General features: G+C 47.7%; 1 protein-coding gene across 1 annotated transcript in view; it reads left to right on the top strand.

The window, feature by feature from the left end:
- Positions 1-82: 82 nt before the first annotated feature.
- The window catches only part of NUP93 (nucleoporin 93), a 117,613-nt gene continuing 111,089 nt past the window's right edge, over positions 83-6,606 (top strand). The window contains exon 1 of the mRNA XM_003943464.4: positions 83-193. The gene's annotated coding sequence lies outside the window, so the exon portion shown is untranslated. The remainder of the gene's footprint in view (positions 194-6,606) is intronic.

Here is a 6,606-nt window from a genome sequence, read left to right as displayed (position 1 = left end):
CCCCGCCCACGGCCCCGCCCCTGTTCTTGTCCTCCCCCGCGGGTCTGCATAAAGTTCGTTTGGCGGCGCGTCGCGCGGGGACTTCTGGGAGCGGCCAGCCTTGGCCAATCAGGAAGCGGGGGAGAGCGGCGCGAGAAGCGGCGACCGCGTACTCTAGCCGGTACCCGAACGGCGGAGACAGCTGTTGTAGGAGGTAAGGGTACCTCTGGTCGCGTCCTTCCGACCCTGGGCTTGTCCTTGAACCCAGGACCCCGTGACTGGGTGGAGCGCCGTCTTCACGCTCGGAGCTCCTCCGCTCACACTTCCGTTCTCCTCAGGACAGCCAGGCACGCCTGACGCCGGCGACACAACGCCTTGTCTAGCCGCCCCCGAGGCTTAGAGTCGGGCTGCTGCCCTGGGGGTGCCTTTCATCCACCCACTTTCTGAATGCAGAACCTAGGCCTCCAGACTCCCGCTTCTCCACTGTGACGCCCTCGCGCCACGCCCCTGCTCTCACAGCCACCTCATGCCCCGCGAGCCCGCCCTGCCTGCTTACCCTTCCTGCCTGCTCGCCTGCCCCTCGTGGACACACACTCTAGGGAGGCGTTGCCCTGCGAGGGAAGGGATATTTGGGGCGAGGGGAACTTCTCCCAACCATTGGCTTGTCTTCTGTGCATCCTGGAGGATGCTAGTGATTGGAACCCAGGAGTGGCCCACCCTTCTCTGTGCCTGCTCCATCCCGTTCTCTGCAAAGGCGATGCCCAAGTTCATCGGGTTTCTTTTGAAAAAAATTATGGGGCCGGGCCCATGAGTCTTTGCTGAAAGTATGAAACCCGTTGACAGAGCCTGTGGTCTGGGTTTGCCCTTCTGTTAGGTGTGGGAAGGAGGTTTTATTTATTTTTTGCTTTGACTGAGTTGCCTTTGAGCAAAAGCGAGGGTCTTTTGTATTCTTTCTGGGAGACGTAGGAGGATATCTTCGGTCATCCTAGCTTCTCTTCTTTTTTTCTTTCAGTTCTCCTCCTTTGTGCATCGGTGTTTGCAATATTTTTCTTTTCATTCATGGTAATCTCATCCAGGCTCATAGCCCTAAGTACCTACATATCAGAGGCTAACAGATTCCATATTTATATCTCCATTGCAGGCCTCACCCCTGACCTTTATCCAGCCACCCACTTAGTATCTCCACTGAGATGGATGATGGGCAACTCAAACATGCCAAGAGAAGGCTAGCAAGCTCCCCTTCCTTACTGTTCCTGTTGCCTTTTTTTTTTCATCTCAATAATAGGAAAGCTGCTGACTAATAACCTTTGAGACATCATTGACTGCTCTTTCTTTTTCCTTTCTTTCTTTTTTTTTTTTTTTTTTTTTCAGACAGTCTCCCTCTGTCGCTCAGGCTGGAGTGCAGTAATCCTGTCTCGTAAACTCTGCCTCCCAGGCTCAAGCAATTTTTCTGTCTTGGCCTCCCAAGTAGCTGGGACTACAGGCGTGTGCCACCTTGCCTGGCTAATTTTTATATTTTTAGTAGAGACGGGGTTTCACCATGCTGGCCAGGGTGGTCTCGAACTCCTGGCCTCAAGTCATCTGCCCATTTCAGCCTCCCACGAAAGTGTTGGAATTACAGGTGTGGGCCACCACACCCAGCCCTCTCTTTTTCACACTGCAGATAATGCTTGCCACCCTGGGCTAAGTCACCACCTCTCTTTTGGATTATTGAAATAGTTTGCCACTTGGTCTCCCTGCTTCTGCCCTGGCTCCTATTTCCAGCATACCAGCTAGAGGGATCTTCTTAAAACACAGGCTCTCAGATTGTACCATTCCTTTATTTAAAAAAAAAATCCTTCCAGTGAGTCCCCATCTTACTAATGATGGACAAACCCCTTACAGTGAGCTATAAGGCTTTACATAATCTGACCCACTGTTACTTTCCCAGTCTCATTTGCTCCCTCCCCTTCCACATGTCAGACATGCTTTGGCCTCAGGGCCTTTGTGCTTGCAATTTCATATCCATGTAGTTTGCACTCACTTCTTCCAGATCTTTACTAGGGGTCACCTAGTGAGGCTTTCCTCACTTCCCGCCTCCCTTCGTTTCTTCAGTTGTTCTTAGCACCTAAATTTTATGTATTTTTCTTGCATATTGTTGTCTTCTCCCTGTAGAATATGAGTGAGGGGATTTTTATCTGTTTTGTTCCCTCATGTATTCCTAGCACCTAGGTCTGGCACACAGTAGGTGCTCAAAAAATATGAACTAGATGAATGTTACTGGCAGTACTGTGGGCATGGAGATACAGTGGTGAATGAGACAGGCCTGCCCTCATTTAACTGATGTGCCTATGGAGGGCACCACTAGCAATAAAAGCACAGATAAAAAAATGTGATGTCAGGACTGTTTCCTAAGGGAGGACAGGGATATTTGAATAATGGGACTATCGGAGAATATTGCAGGTAGCAGGTAAGCAAGTCATGGGACTATCTGAGAGTATTGCAAGTAGGGGGTAGAGCAGGTGCGAAGACCCTGAGGTGTGAGCACTTGGAGTTGTGGTGAGCCTGAGGGTCTTAACCTGCTTCCTGATGGACTGAAGTAGAAAATAAAGTTGACGGAAGGATGGATGTACCAAGGAGAGGGACAGGTCAGAGCAAAGATCCGAAGGTGAGAGGGCCCACTCCTCATGAAAAAGTTTATTTAAATAATATGGAGTTAGAGGGAAGATCTTTCACAAGATGTGTTCAGGGAACAGGCCATTTTAATTCAGCAGGCATGTATCTGGTACCTATTATGTGCCAGACCTAATGCTGAGGACTCAGAGTTGAGCATCTGTGGACCTTACCCTATAGGAATTTGCCATTAGAGAGAGAGAGAGACATACGTGTGGAGAAATAATCACAACTACTGCGCTAAGGAAGAACAGTATAGAAGATTCAGAATAGTGTGGGAGGGTGTTGACATAGGTGGGACTGCCCCAGCTGGCTGCAGCGTACATTAGAGTTCTCCATTTGACAAGATAGGGGTGGGGATGTGTTGTAGAGTGTGTACTTAGCACGTACCAGAGTATGAAGGGAGGAAACGTGAGGCACTCGAAAGAAGAGAGAATTGCTAGGGTATAATAGGGGGAAGGCAGTGAGAGATGAGGATAGTAAGGGTGGCAATGTCTGTTCTATGGAGAGCACCCTTTATAGCCCTATCAAAACATGAGCATTTTATCCTGTCAGGGATGGAAGTTGTCCCTGATGGACTTAAGGCAGGACAACATTTCAGAAAGACCTCTCTGACCATGCGGAGGTTGATTGGAAGAAGACTTAGTTGGCATCAAGTCAGAGAAGGGGCAAGAGACAAGGGTATGACTTCGCAAAAAGTTTGAGAGGTAGATCTTGAGAATGGCTGAGTGTTGAGGAGGTGAAGGGGGACCCTGGGGTGACTGGAAGGTGGTTTCTGGCTTACTTGACTGTGTGCTAACTGTTTTGTCAAGAGTCTGGGAACCCGGGAGGAGGAAGCGTTAGTAGGTGGTGGCAGTGGCTGAGGAGAGAGAAGTGATTAGTCTGATTTGGGACATGTGTAGTTTGAGACGCCTGTAGGTCATCCAGGTGTAGATATCAGCAGGTGCACAGTTGGAAGTACTGGCTTGGGAAGAGAGTTGGGCTGGACGTAGAGATATGAGAATCCCCTTTATTTTGATAAAGTCCTCCTAGCTCACTTACTTGCCCTATGTCATTGTCTGTTAATACTTACATCTATTCTCCCCTAAATAACATAAAGTTTGAAATATTCTGTAGCTTTATACTTTTTTATAGCTTCAACAATGTCCTCAAACAGCTAGATCTTCCACAGTTACTAATTGCCAGAATAACCTTCCCCAAACCTTGCCAAAAATTCCTACATTGATCTGTAAGGTACACCAAAGTTATAGTCTTATCTTGCTTCCTTCATTCATTAGCACATATTTATTGAGCATTAGATGCTGCTGTTCAGTGCACTAGGAATGGAGTTGTGGACAGACCAGACAAGGTTCCCAGACTCAAGGAGCCTCATAGGTGACAGATAATAAATGAACAAACAGATAGACGTGATGCCAGGAATTGATAACATGCTACCAAGGAGGTAAAATGGAAATATGGTAGTGTGGATGGTGGGGCTGCTTCAGCTGGGGTGTGCTGAGAAGCTTCTTTAAAAAGGAGACCTTTGAGCAGACATCTGAATGAAGTAAGGGGGTGAGGCAGGTAGGTATTTTGAAGGAGAATATTCCTGCAGATGCAGAAGAAACAGTGACTGTGAAAGCCCAAGTCAGCAGTGTATTTAGCATATTTGAAGAAGAGCGGAAGGCCGTAGGACCAAAGCACGTAATCCTGGGGAAGAGTGGTAACAGAAGGAATTGTGTCAGGGGACAGTCATGTAGGCCTCACAGCACAGGGTAAAGACTTTGGATCTCAGTCTCTGACTGGTGGGGGCTATTGAAGCTTTGAGCCTCTTCAAAGGCTCCTTCCCAGTGTAGTGTGGAGAACAGACTGGGGAGTGGAAGGAGCCAAAGTAATAACAGGGAGACAGGAGGCTACTCTGTCACCCAGATGAGACACGTGAGAGTGGCTTGCACCAGGGTGACAGTGGGGAGAAGAGACAAAAAGTAGGTCTGCCTCATGTATATATTTTATGAATAAATTTAGTGTAGAAATAAATTGCTAATGTAGGGTTTAAGAGGAGAAAAGAAGTCAAGGGCAATACCAAGGTTTTAGGCTAGAACAACTTCTAGCATGAAGATACCGTTTACTGAAATGAGGAAGGTGGGGAAAGTCCAAGTCCTTGTTAGATGCTGAAACATGGCCTTCCTCCTTCTAGCCCCTCCCACTCTATGCACCCTACTCTCTGTGGCCATCTCTGTCTTTCTGACACTGCTGTTGCCTCTGCTGAAAAACCTGTGTACCAGTTCCCTGATTTACTTGGTCCCTTTGGACACCAGAGGGCTGCTGTGAAGATGACATTAGATGATATAAATAAAGCCCATAGTGGGGACTAACACAATGGCAGAGCTCAGGAGATGATGTCAGGCAAATAAATGAATGGAGTAAAAGGAATTTAGATGAGGGAAGATTTCTGTAGGATGTGTATTGAGGAAGACCATTTGGTAGGTAAGACTTGAGTTGGTTGTAATAGTGATAGCCAATGAGTAGTTACTATGTGGCAGGTGAGGAAGGTACAGTTATTTTTTCATTTCACAAATGAGGCCCAGAGAGAATAATTAATTTGCCCAAAGTCATCTAGCTAAAGAGTGAAGGAGCTGGCCGGAGCTCAGGGCTGCAGTGGAAGGTTGGGTAGGTGTTTCTTTTTGGGATATATGGCATACAACAGGACATATACAAAGATGATCAGGAACCGAGTAAATCAGGTGACTGGTACACAAGGTTTATTCTGGGAGTCAGAAAGTTAAAGGCAGTGTCTCACCTGGATCCCTGTGAGTGGGAACCGGTGAGTTTTTTTGAGCAGGGGCAACAGCTGTGTCAGAAGGATAGCGGTGGGGCGGGGCTCAGTGGCTTATGCCTGTATTCCTAGCACTTTGGGAGGCTGAGGTGAGCAGATCACTTGAGGTCAGGAGTTCGAGACCAGGCTGGCGAACATGGTGAAACCCCGTCTCTACTAAATACAGTAATTAGATGGGCATTGTGGTACATGCCTGCAATTACAGCTACTCAGGAAGCTGAGGCAGGAGAATCGTTTGAACCCGGGAGGCAGAGGTTGCAGATATTGTGCTACTGCACTCCAGCCTGGGGGACAACAGTGAAACTCCATCTCAAAAAAAAAAAAGGCAGAAGTGGCCACAGAGATTAGGGTGCATGGAATGGGAGGGGCTAGAAGGAGGAAAACCATGTTCTAGCATCTAACAAGGACCTGGACTTAAAGGAATGAAGGTCTGGCCTTGTGTGATAGTGAAGGGGATGGAAGCAACAGTTAGAGGCTGTTGCAAAAATACAGATATCCCATGCTATTTAAATCTGTTTCGGAACCGGGCATTGTGGCTCACACCTGTAATCCCAGCACTTTTGGAGGCCGAGGTGGGCAGATCACCTGAGGTCAGGAGTTCGAGACCAGCCTAGCCAACATAGTGAAACCCATCTCTAGTAAGAATACAAAAATCAGCCAGGCGTGGTGGCGCGTGCCTGTAATCCCAGCTAATTGGGAGACTGATGCAGGAGAATCGCTTGAACTCGGCAGGTGGAGGTTGCAGTGAGCCGAGATGCTGCCATTGCACTCTAGCCTGGGCAACGGAGCAAGATTCCATCGTAAAAATCGATCAATCAATCTGTTTTAGTAATGAGAGTTTGGAGAGTGAGGGATATCATGTTATTTGAATCTATAGTATTTGGTTTCCTGAGTTTTAGTTAGAGAGTAACTATAGTTTGGATGAGGAATACCTGCCTGCTTGCTCAGGAAAAATTTATCTACATGTGTTTGGTTTCTGAGTCTGAGAGTGGAGAGACACCTGTAGGTAAACAATCTGAGGGCACACAGAGATGCAAAGGAGAAGGAGGGTCAGTTAGTGCCTGAGAGAGAGAAGCCAGGGAGCAGAGGTGGAGGAGGGGTTGGGGGTGAATAACTTCATATGGAGGCGTGATGGGTGTGACAATTGTGTGCTTGAGAGGAGA

This window comes from Saimiri boliviensis, chromosome 1 (genome assembly GCF_048565385.1).
Source record: "Saimiri boliviensis isolate mSaiBol1 chromosome 1, mSaiBol1.pri, whole genome shotgun sequence".
NCBI classification, from domain to species: domain Eukaryota; kingdom Metazoa; phylum Chordata; class Mammalia; order Primates; family Cebidae; genus Saimiri; species Saimiri boliviensis.
Note: the sequence above shows the minus strand (reverse complement) of the source record. Positions and strands in the feature narration are given on the sequence as shown.